The sequence below is a fragment of the Crocuta crocuta genome, unplaced genomic scaffold (genome assembly GCF_008692635.1).
Source record: "Crocuta crocuta isolate KB4526 unplaced genomic scaffold, BGI_CrCroc_1.0 scaffold42, whole genome shotgun sequence".
In the NCBI taxonomy this organism is placed as follows: Eukaryota; Metazoa; Chordata; class Mammalia; order Carnivora; family Hyaenidae; genus Crocuta; species Crocuta crocuta.
Window position 1 is genome coordinate 1,833,095 of NW_027528744.1, and position 12,355 is coordinate 1,845,449.

At 36.2% G+C, this 12,355-nt stretch overlaps 1 long non-coding RNA gene across 1 annotated transcript; it reads left to right on the plus strand.

The window, feature by feature from the left end:
- The first annotated feature begins 1,655 nt into the window (after window positions 1-1,655).
- LOC144224366 (uncharacterized) lies at window positions 1,656-11,617 on the plus strand. Its single transcript, XR_013333024.1, has 3 exons — window positions 1,656-1,731; window positions 9,223-9,311; window positions 11,566-11,617. It is a non-coding gene; the product is annotated as an uncharacterized LOC144224366 (long non-coding RNA).
- Window positions 11,618-12,355: the final 738 nt, after the last annotated feature.

The following is a 12,355-nucleotide window of genomic DNA, read 5'->3' on the forward strand; positions in this document are numbered from 1 at the left end:
AGACAGAATCAGGAGCAGGCTCCAGGCTCTGAGCTGGCTGTCAGCACAGAGCCTGACGCGGGTCTCAAGCCCACTAACTGTGAGATCATGACCTGAGCCGAAGTCAGAGGCTTAACCGACTGAGCCACCCAGGTGCCCCGAGCAGAGTTTAGAATGTTGAGTGCAAGCTTTAGATGGGCATGTCTTCTTAGCATAACGTACTCCCTGTTCCATAGGATGTAGCATGGCTGGAGGAAGGCCCCAGAAACATTCTCCAAATACAGGAATCAGAGTAGGGGAACTTTTCATCTTAGTCTGAGGGTAGTAACTATTTTTTGGAACTAGAATCTTGGTGATTCATCTAGTCTTGGTTCCCAAACCAGGATTTTCATTCTGCCCTGTTATTTCCAAAGACCACAGTTTTGCCTGGGACTCTGATCTTTAAGACAGTACCTTCACTTCTTTCTGCTGATGACTCGGGCTTCCACCTGATGTTTGTTCTAAGCTCCTGGAGCATCTTATCAATCCAGAGAGTTGAAATCTCCACTCACCATCTTTTTAAAAAATGTAGTATTGAAGTATGGTTGACACATAGTGTTACATTAGTTTTAGGTATACAATATAGTAATTGGACAATTCTATACATTACTCAGTGCTCACCATGATAAGTTTCTCCATTGTCACCATACAATGTTATTACAATGTTATTCACTACATTTCCTATGCTGTACTTTTAATCCCTGTGCCTTATTTATTTTATAATTGGAAGTTTGTTTGGAGTATGATCATGGGGCTGACTGCTGGTCTTAACTCACACCATAGGCTACCTCTGGCTCCTTTTCTGATTACTTACTATGCTCTAGTGGGCTTGCCTTCTAGCATCATTGTCTTACCTGATTTGGAATTAAGTGAAGCCCCCATAGAAGAGATGTCAGCATACCCACTTGTCCTGGGCAGGATGGCTGCAAGCTTGGAGAGAAGTCAGAAGATAGTTGCAACCAGTCACCCAGGAACAAACATCTTCAGCCCCTCCTGCATCCACTCCTCTTAAGTGTTTAAGAAACCATTTCAAGGAGGACCTCATGTCCTTTTTGAATGTATGTACAATTATCCTAAAGGGAGTCAAGCAGATTTACCTTTCGTGTAGGCCCTACCTTACAGAAGCATTCTAGCCTTTCTTCTTGCAACTGCCTGAAATTTCTTTAACAGGAATACAGTCTTACTTTCCATAATTAGAGACAAAAGGCTTAAAATACACAAGCCTGACTATGGTTAGGGATTTACAGAAACTCATTCACACTCAAGTGTCATCAGTCAATCAATCAGTTAACATCTATAAATGGCAGATATTAGATCTCTTCCTTTTGATGAGTGAATGTGATGGGAAAGATAGTAGAAAGAAACTTAGAAAACTCAATGTTTCTGCAATGTGGATGGACTTACCATTGAGATGGGGAAAGAGGAACATAAACAGAAGGTTGGGAACATAGAAGAGAGCATTGAAAATTTCATGGATTCAATTACCTTCTCATTGCCAGATGGAATGTAGAATTCAGTCTTGACTCGATTCCACCGGAATTGGATTCAAAGAATATAATCTACAAATGATTCATCAGTGATATGATTACGTTTGAAGAACAAAGTATTATACTAGAGATTCTGCAGAGAAGATATAATAGCTGTCTTTAATTTACATTTTGACACCTGAATGCACAGATATGAAGCAGCTTCTCCTATTGTGTGGAGTCCATGGTAAGTCACAAATCAAAGCATGGGATTGGGACTGTCGTACAAAGCTATCCTCAAAGATAACTAACAATAAATTAATACAGTAAGAAATTTTATATATGGCTTTGCCATAGGAAAAGCAGAGCCACCCACTTGAAACGTCTAGTTTGGAACTTGCAAACAAGTTTGATGTCAATCTGCTTTTCAGAATTTCTTGGCTTAAGGGATTTAGTTCTTCCTGAGGTAAACAAGCTAGGAGACTCTGATTAGAGGTAGGCTGGAGTGCTTGGGTAGCTCAGCTGGTTGAGTGACTGACTGAATTTTGGCTCAGGTCATGATCTCACCGTTATGAGATCGAGCCCTGAGTCAGGTTCTGTGCTGACAGCACTTGACAGCATGGAGCCTGCCTGATATTCTCTCTTTCCTTCTTCCTCTGTCCCTCCACCCCACGCAAGTGCCCTCTCTGTTTCTTTCTCTCTCAAAAAAAAAAAAAAAAAAAAAAAAACAGACACCTGATTGGATGCTGGAAGAAGGAATATTTTGTCACAGAATGCCTTGCCCCTTGCTCCTAGAAGGTAACACTAGAGTTATTGTAGGCATTATGGAATTATTAAAAATAGATAGCAATTATTTAATTAAGTCACTAATTACACAAACATTTATTGAGTATCAGTGAGAGATGTAGTATAAGATACCATGATTTGTTCTGAGGAAGGTACAAATATTAGCCATATAAACGCTTGGGCTTTGATTTGTGTCAACAGAAACCAGCTAAAGTTAACATTGAATCCAGGGGAGATTTATTATAAGGGGATATGGCATTCTAAGCAAGGGAGTATACCAAACCTCAGGAAGAGATGCTTCAAGAGGCCATGGAACTTATTCTTTTAGTACTGGGGCCATGACTACCCTCTCAGTACCTGGCACATGGCTAATAGTGCTTGATTAACAATTGTAGAAAATACTTGATTGACAGTTATAAATTAAGGGCTGACCCAAGAATGGAAGAGTCTGTAGCAAGAAGCCCACAAAGTGGTCAATTTCCATGTGTCATGTCTTTGCCTTTGCACTTGTGTTCTTTCTCCTCACTAGGCAGAGAATATGGCTGGTCTACCATCTTGGAATTTAGACATTGCAATCCAATTACACTTAACTGTATGTGATTCTAATTGGCTCAAAATAGATGCTTTGTCCCAAGAGGTGGCTTTGCCCTCATGGCCAGGAGTGTAATTATGTGGCAAAACACATTCAGAGGGCACACCTAGAGAGAACAGTTGTGAGTAATGTTTACTGCAGATTTGGTAAATAACTAAGGTAAAACTGGATCCTGCAGTACCAGGGCCTTTTGATATATATATAAACATATATTGTTTCTCAGTGTTCTACACTGAGCCATCTCCATCCAGTCTCCCTGGAAACATGCTACTTACACCTGTGTTTTCAAATAACCTCTTATAAGTTTGATTCCCAAATCTGTATTTTTAGCACAGAGTTCTTTCCTGAGCTCCAGATCCATATATCCATCTTCTTACTTAATTTTCCATGGTTGTCTCTTAGACACCTCACTTCTGATATGCTCACAGCTGAAATCATCTTCCCTCTAAAATTTGTACCTCTGCCAGTATTCTTTAACATGGCAGAAGAAGTGAATTTTTTAAAAATACACAGTAAAGGCCATGGTGAATATTGGCAAATTAGTTTCATTTGAGTCCAAATCATGGATACAAAAAAGGACATCTTGGAATTTGGAATAGAAAATTAAAATCTGAAAACTGCCAGCAGTATCACACTTTAATAAAATGTGTGCCCACACATAGTCTGAAAACAAGATGTAATTTGGGAATTCAAATCAATTTATTTGGCTATTGGAGGCAGACTTAGTATTAGGGTGACTCTATATCCCAGTTTTCCTGGAACTGCTACAATTTGTTCCTGTTTGCCCAGCATCCTGTCTAGTTTCATATTTGTTTCCAATGTTTTATTTTTGATGGAATATTATTAGTAGTTGAATTAAACTAGTCTTACATGAGCTTAGTAGAATTCCACTAGCTTCTGCCATGTTCTTATCCAGTAATGTGCGAGTATGTAAGGTGAGTATGTAAAGTGAAAAGAATTTATATTCTGTCACTCTTCCTAGCTTTTTCTGGACAGAGTGAGACTAACCTCCGATTTCATCCAAAGCAGCTAATTCCATGTGGCACCCATGTGGTAATGAAAGGGGTGTTCTCCTCTGATGCCTCTGATGGTTCTTGGTATACTAACCAGTTGTGCTGAGGTCCAAATGATGGTCTGTGAGATTCACAGAGTCATCAACCAGTTAATTCAATGAGAAAATGAGAAATTATAGGTTGTGCATACATGAAAGAAAAGCAGGTAATAAAGGTTGAGTATAGACTGCCATGGAAAACATAAAGAATAATTTAAACAGTCTTGCTAGAATGATTTTGGTATTTAATATATGGTGCAAATTTCTAACTGTTCAATAGTTTTCATTTTTGGCAATACTTTTATATTTTGCAATACATTTCCTCTTAAGCAAAAAATTATTGAAAAAACAAAAGTGCATGTTTGGTGAACAATTAAACACCATATCTCAAATATATTTTCATGTTGACTATATGACTTGCACAAAAGGTTAAGTGACATTTACTATCCACTATCCTAAACGGATATAACTGTACATGTAAATAAAATATGACAATTTGCTAAGCACCATCAGTATATACTACAAAAGAAATGTCTTTTGGAGGCAGAGTCCAAAGTAAACTATTTAACATTTGCATATATAGTCAGTGTGTTTATATATCACTCTTTGAAACATGAGTTTTCATTTAGATCAGATGACAGCTCCTTTCAGTTAATTTCACTTATTTTGATTCCAAGGTTTCTTTTACACACAAAAAAATGAGGTTTTGCTTTTATTTTTGACCCATTAGTAGGAAAAAACCCTCCATAAAGTGTTAGATGATGTCAATTTTATGCCAATGTTATCAGATAGTTCAAGTAGAAAATTAATTACAAAAGTGGTTTAATGTTTTCCCTCATTTAATTTACAGAATCCAAGTAAAACTTTTGGAAGCACATTTTGTCATAGATGAAATGCATGACATTACTGGAAACGGAACTGCAAATTCTTTACAAAGGGCAACACTGAGGATAAAATTATTTGTTCTTCCAGTGATCATAAAAAAGAAATTTTGGAGTAGTGTGGCATCATACTAAAAACAATGTTTTTAACAAACTAAGAAAGTTATGGAGCAGATATATATGCAGATTTGGTCGTGGCACACATATAACTCATAGCTATTTCCAAACAAGCTGATATATTCTATGTATCAAAATAGAAACGGTATTGTTTTAGAAATACTTTTATTTTGGAAATTTATTTTTTTGAGCAGATCTACTACATAGTCCCACCAATAAAATAAGAACAGTTAGTTAGCCAAAGCAAAACAATTTTAAAATTCTACAACTTCCATTATTTTTAGCATCCTCTTCAGCTCTTAAATCTATCTTGGCTTGGATGATCAATTATATGATTATCCTACCTATTAAAATAAAAGATATCGCTGCTGATCCATTGAACAAAGACATAAACTAGGTTATTTGACTCTTCCTTCTCACTCACATGTCCAGTCACTAAATAATCATATTTGGAATTAAGTTCCCACTTGTCTGTCACTACTTGAATTCAGTGCTTTAGCGTTTCTCCCTCAAATTGCTTCAGAAGACTTCTGTCTGGTCTTCCCTTCCCCATCTTTAGTCTTTTCAATCCATCCTCCATACTGCTGTCAAAGTGATAGTTACTTAAAATCATTTGAAAGTTCCCAATTTCCTACAGAATGAAGTTCAAGCTTGTTGTCATAGAAGGTTTATGCCTAGCTTTCATACTTTGCTTCTTGCCTCTTACCTTTAGGTGCCCTTCACTCCTGCCATATCTGTGCATCAGATATACTGTCTTCCTTCAGGACATGAGACAGACAGGATTTGTTGAGCCTTTTACAATGTTTTTCCCTTTTTCTCTGCTTGGCTCTTAGCCTAAGGTACATTCCTTTACCATAGAGTGAACATAATCTATTATAATCATGGATTTTCTATCTCCCTCTGTAAACTGAGTTTCATTAAAACAGAGAGACTATATTTCCTTTAATATTCCCAGTAATGAAAATATTCCCTTATACATAAAAAATGCAGTAAAAGTGAAAACGAGGTAGAAAAAATGAGTGTTGTAATGAGAGAGCAAAGGGATAAGTTATTTCCAGATAGAGAGAAAGAGGGGGAAAATTCACACATGAATCTGAACTTTTAAATGATCTTGTGGTATGTATATGATTTGAACATGCAAACATGGAGAGAAAAACATCGCTGGCTAAAAGTACAGTTTAAGAATATAAAAAGAATCTTGGACACAGTGAGAATTTAGTGTGGGTAAAGTGAACTGTAACAGGAAGTTGAGTGGTGAGGGCTATTTGCCAGGTCCAGATCTAGATTCCCAAATGTCAGTCGAAAGTTCAGGCTTTATTCTCTTACGAATGGGAAATATTCTGAGTGTTTGAATAGAAATTGTGCATCCACATCTACGTGTCGTCTAAAACTATATGTGAAAAGGTTTCATGGAAGGAAAAGAAAACTAGTTAGGAAATCATTGCATAGGCTAGATGAACAATAAGCAGTGCTACTGTGGAGCCAGCTTGTACCTGCTAGTGAGAGCCAGTTGCTAAGTTTTCAGGAATTTTGAGAGGCAGTTTTTATATACAATCATTATTAAAAGCTAAATTATGTAAACTTACAATTAAATAATTTCTATTAAAAGTAAAGGTGATAAGTACTCAAAATCACTCACTTAATACTTATTTTACTATTGTCTGTGCATTTGAGGTTTACACATATCTGCACTGGGAACATAAGATAAAATTGTATACTATAGCATATCTCTTCCCAACTCGATTTTAGTGAACTTATGGTAGTAGCTTGAAATTAGTTATGACAGACTGTTTACACTACGGTGATTGGCAAATGCTGCAATCATGACTTGATTTTTTGTTGTGCTTATTGTCTAGATTTAAGAAAGTCATCAAGAAAATTATAATAATGCAGATTAAACTTAAAATTATGTCATGCCTATGGTACTTCCATTGTGAACACCACAAAAATTCATAGAATACTTTTCTCTGTTTTTAAGATTTACTTATTTATTTTGAGAGAGAGAAAGTACAAGTGGGTGAGGGACAGAGAGAGAGAATCCCAAGCAGGCTCCGCCACTGTCAGTGCAGAACCCAGTGCAAGGCCTGGTCCCATGAACCATGGATCATGGACAAGAGTCAGACACTTAAACTGAGTCACCTAGCATGCCCATATATTTTTTCTAATAAATAATTTTTTCCAGAAGTTGCCCATGTTATTATTGAGTGAGTAAAGTTCCAACATATGCCTTTATTATTTCAGAATATTTACATCAGAACTTCATCTGTGCAACCATAGATTGGTTAGCTCTTGGTATGAGAGTTTGGTGAAAATCAACAAGTGCATTGTGTGAGAATGAATTGAACCTGTAAAATTTATAACAAAGAATAATATAGATTTTATTATAATTTTTAAGTTGTGTGCTATACATCTTTTATTTTTAATAACATACTAAATTTATGTATTTTTTGCATCTATATGTCTATCTATATCTATATCTGTATCTATCTATCTATCTATCTACATACACATTTCTGGAGGGGGTGAATGACATATTGTACACTACTGGCAATATGACCTTAGCAATAAAAATGGGGAGAAAGGAATGCTTTCAAAAAGTATTTGGAGGTTATGCTACAGAATATAAAAGCTGTATGTAAGGGAATGAGCAGTTATAAAGAGATGAATGAGGTTTTGAGGCTTGTTGAAATATATACTTTAGAGAAATATGAAGCACAAGTAGAAAAGATGTATAAGGAAGAATAGTTGAGTTTTTGACCATTGTATAGATTTGAGAGTCATCTGCATTGAGGTGTCCCCAAATAAAAACTATAAAAGGGAGAAAATAGCTTAGAGAGAGGTCTATGAGAGGAATCCTAATCTTAGAGGAAAGGGGAAAAAAAAAAAGGAAATGCAGAGAAAGAATCAAGAGTAATCAGAGAAGTGGGAAGAGATCAGGAGACTATGGATGAGGTCAAAGGAACCTGGGAAAGAGAAGATGTCAAATAGGACATTGTCAATAGAGATGGAAAATTTGCAATCAAAATCTGTGAGTATTGTGTTTGAAACAAGCAACCTAAAGGGGAAAAAGTAGTATTTAGATTAGAACAAATCGCCACATATCACAGTAAAAGACAGCATATGATATAAATGTTCTAATAAAAGAATCAGGAAAACACAAGTAATTTATCTTCCAGAATATCTGTAGGTTTGTTTAGAACCCCAATTAAACTTCAGAGGATTGCATTTAGACTGTCTTGACAGAATCACAAATATAGGCTATAGACTCTGAGTCCTTGAAAGAATTTGCCTACTACCTCAAAATCAAGTCCAGGAATGGTGATTGTAGTTGGCAAGTTCTGGTATTAGGAGATCTCAATTACTCACATGAGAGCAAAATCCAAGAGTTAATCCAAGTGATTACGAGGTGAAAGACATGTGGACTACATACCTAACACAGACACATACTCATAACTGAAGTGTGAGCTTTATTTGATAAGGGTCGTGACAGAAAATGGATTTGGAAGGAAACTGGACAGCAGACTTCGCCAGCTTTCTCATCGTTCAGGGGGTTGTGCTGTGCTGAGCAGCCAGAATCAACACTGCAGCAGCAGCATTAATAGGGCAACTCTAGCCTTTCTGTTTCCCACTAGGTGCAATGAAGAGTTGACAAGACAAGGTTATGTCGAGAAGTTTGCTATGTCCCTTAATTACTCATGAAAAACCAGAATTTTCTAGAAACTGGGGAATTGGGCCAGGTGATCCTCCTGAAATTTGGGAACTTGTGTTCTACATATTCTAGATATATTACCTTGAAAATCTACTTTGAAGAGATTTCCCCTACAAAATTGGGAGGTCTCTAAAAGTGACTTGTACTTTTTTAGTATTGTTGTCAATATTATAGTTTTATGATTTCTCTCACATATGTCAAGGTCGCTTGATGTTTAATATACTTCTTTGGCTAAACTTGAAGTGGAATTACTATAAGAGTGTGAAAACACTGTATAGTAGTATTTTTTTTAATTCATAAAAATATTTCTCTGCATGAGCTTAAAGGAAAGAAGAATGTTATCTAAGGGAATAGGGGAAAATCAGGTATATCTATGCCCCCTTTCCAAAGAAGGTCACGTTCTGAGGTTCTGAGTGGATATGAATTTTGGGCGATACTAGTCAACCCACAGCAGCTCATAATTAGTTCAAAATTTTAGAGAATATTAAAATAATTATAAAAATTACAGATTGAAGTGTCCTAGGTAATAAAGATTATATTCAGATTTATTTTGTATCATATTCTCACTCATTTTTCATTTAGTTTAATTTCTCCTTCTCTAGCTGCTCCCGTCTCAGAAGGCTATGTCTTACCAATGAGAAAGGATAAATCTGGCCCTGTGGTTGATATTTATGGGAATGCAAGGTGACAGGTAAGCTGATGCACTCTTTCTAAATATCTGACCCACAATGTAGCCAGACACTTAAAAATAAAATCTGTGTTTCCTAGCTGTGTGGTTAAATTAATATCAGACTAAGTGACTTCAAGACAAGGAGTACTGCCAGAAATAAAGAGGGCATTTCATAATGATAACAGGGTCAGTTTATCAGGAAAAGATCTTACATGTGTATTCATCTAATAAAAGAGTCTCAAAATCTGCAAAGCAAAGATGTACTTAAATCTACAGTTGTAGTTGGACATTTTTAATACTCCACTCTCAATAATTGATAGAACATATAGACAAAAAATATCAGTAAGGATGTAGAAAATTTGGATAGTTCTATCAAAACTTTTGGCACAAACAGTATTTTGTAAAACATTCCACCCACCCAACATGGCAGAATACACATTCTTTCAAGTACATATGGAAAGTTGACCACGAGGATCACGAGAGTCAATAGCATAGACAGAAAAAGTAAATGATTCATTTCTTTAAAAAAATTGTACAGAGTATATTCTCTAATCACAACAGATTTATATTAGAGGTCAATAATATAGAGAAAAATCCCCCAAATATTTTGAAATTAATAAAAGGGTATGATTTATGAATAAGAATCCAACTCTTAAAAAGAATGCCAATTAACCATTGGCTGTCTGCATCAAAAAAGATGTATTCAACATTATGAATGAACTTTCTAGCTACCTTAAGATTATTTAGATAGATGTTCTATGTTACTTTTCATGGTCCCATCTTCTTTGAAAGCCTCTAGAATCTCAGAGACTTCCTGGAGCTGCAGAGGGTGTTGCCAATCATCTTGGAAATGCAAAATAAATGCTTTTTCTACAGAGGTTAATGTCATTGTTTATTGACTGTTTACTCAGCTCAGATGTAATTGGGGTCATTAGGGATCCGGTCAATACCTGACCTTTTCCAATAGCGGGTGCAAGCTGTGTTACTGGGTGTCACACCAGCTAGCCCCTACTTGGTGCGCAGCTGTTCCCACAGCGCAAAGCAGAAACAGAGGTGCCATCCATCGCTGAAAACTTTTTTTTTGGGAAAAAAATCTTCTGCTGTAGACATGGTGTTTCAAAAATCAGACAAAATATATTTCATGGAAAATCTATTTTGAGATCGACATTCATTTGAAAAGCTAAAACTAGCATCCGGATAAAAAAAGGAAGGGATGAAACATCAAACTGAAAATATCTTTCTATATTGTGACATTTTCGCAAATGTAAATGAGACCACCTTTAAGGCTGTCACAAGCAAAGAAATTCAACTGGGGTCTTGATGACTGAAGGGATGTTAAAGAATCTCTCATCAACGGACCAGAAAGAATAAAGCAAAAGCTATCAGTAATGTGCAGATGTTATCAGGATGTGACTTCAGCACAACCCCACATCCCGATAAAGAGACAAAACTGCAGATGTTTAATATATTACAGGAACTAACTTCTGTTTTGCTTCTCCAACTTTATAATGTTTAATTTTTTTAAGACACGAATTGCACTTTGAAGAACTTCCTCTCATCTTAATTACTTCGTAAGTCTAAATGCCGAATGACGGGAGTTCTAAGTCTAAATGCTAGGATGAGGGGAGTTCTGGGTGAAGTAGCACAGAGATTACCCCCCTGGGTGCGGAGCAGTGTGAAGGATGCCAGGAGTGATTTGTGTAAGTCCTCATATGCAGGCATGGGAGAGAGTTCTCATTGTTGTGTGATAGTGGAACCCTAGGTGTGAGATAGAGACCTTGCACTGATTTCACAACAAACTTACTTTAAATCTGCTGGAGTCATGGAAAACCAAAAGAATTCATAGAAAAACATTTGTTAAACAGAGCAGAAAATATTTGGAGATGTGTAGCAAGTAGTTCTGCCCAGATAACTTCTTAAGTTAAAAACGGTAAGAGTAATGATTTAATAGATTGTTTACACTACTTCAAAAAAAATTATGTGTCCCGGTGTGAAATCTGTTTGGGGGAATGTTGGGTGTTCGTTTTTATATTTTCGAAACCAGTTAACTGTAAAGTCATGAAAAAGTTGTACCAAAACCTATATTCTTTCATTTTGATTAGTTTAGATATAGTCATTTGCCAGGAAGGTTTTGTTTAAAAAAAAAAAGTCCATTTATTCTCTTCAGATGTTGTTTTTGACCCCATCTCTAAGTGAGTGTGGGCGGTTGGGGTGGAGTAGGTCAGGCTGGTACCCTGTTCTGCCACCCACTGGCAGTCTTTCTTCTCTTCCTCAGGGAGCCAACCTTGCCCTTCAGGGCCTTTATGCCAAACAAGCCTATATTGTCTGGATAAAAAGGACAGAAGATTATAGGATAAAAACACAGAAAAAGGAGAAAAAGGTAATTTTTTGAAAAAATAGGATGACATCTTTGAGATTAAAAACATAAACCATGCTTATTAGTTTTCTGGGATGGGATTGCACTTAAAAAAAAAAGTAATCTATAATCAAAAGAGCAAATGTAGCAAGGTTATCCAAGATTTTCTTTTTACTTTTAGTGGGAATGATTAAGTCTGGTGTTTATAAAGACGAAAATTCAGAGACAGCTATCACCTAGAATCAGAACTGGCTTAATATATATTCTTAAAAAGAATTTTCTTTGAGGTTCAGGAAGAAATAAATGGGTTAACATATATACAATCCTATATTCCAAAGGGTAAAGATAGAGGAACAAAATAAAAAGCAGAACCCTGCTTTATCTTAGAAGGCTCAAGTAAGCAAAATGATTGTATTCTGGTGATTAGAAACAAACCAAAGCATAGACAAAGTAATTCCTGGTTTTAAACCAAAGACAAAGCCATCCCTGGGTTTACAGCATATTTACATATTTATGTCCACATGGAATGAATGCAGCAGAAAATGAACACGATTCATCTGTAAAAGTTGGTTAATTGTAGGTCTGTGTTCTCTGTATGTTTCTAGTCACAGTGGTCAGCCTGGTGCTGGGCACGTTAACACTGCCCAATAATGTTAGTTGAATTAAATCATTGAACAAGAGAAAAGAACTCTATTCTGGATATTAGACA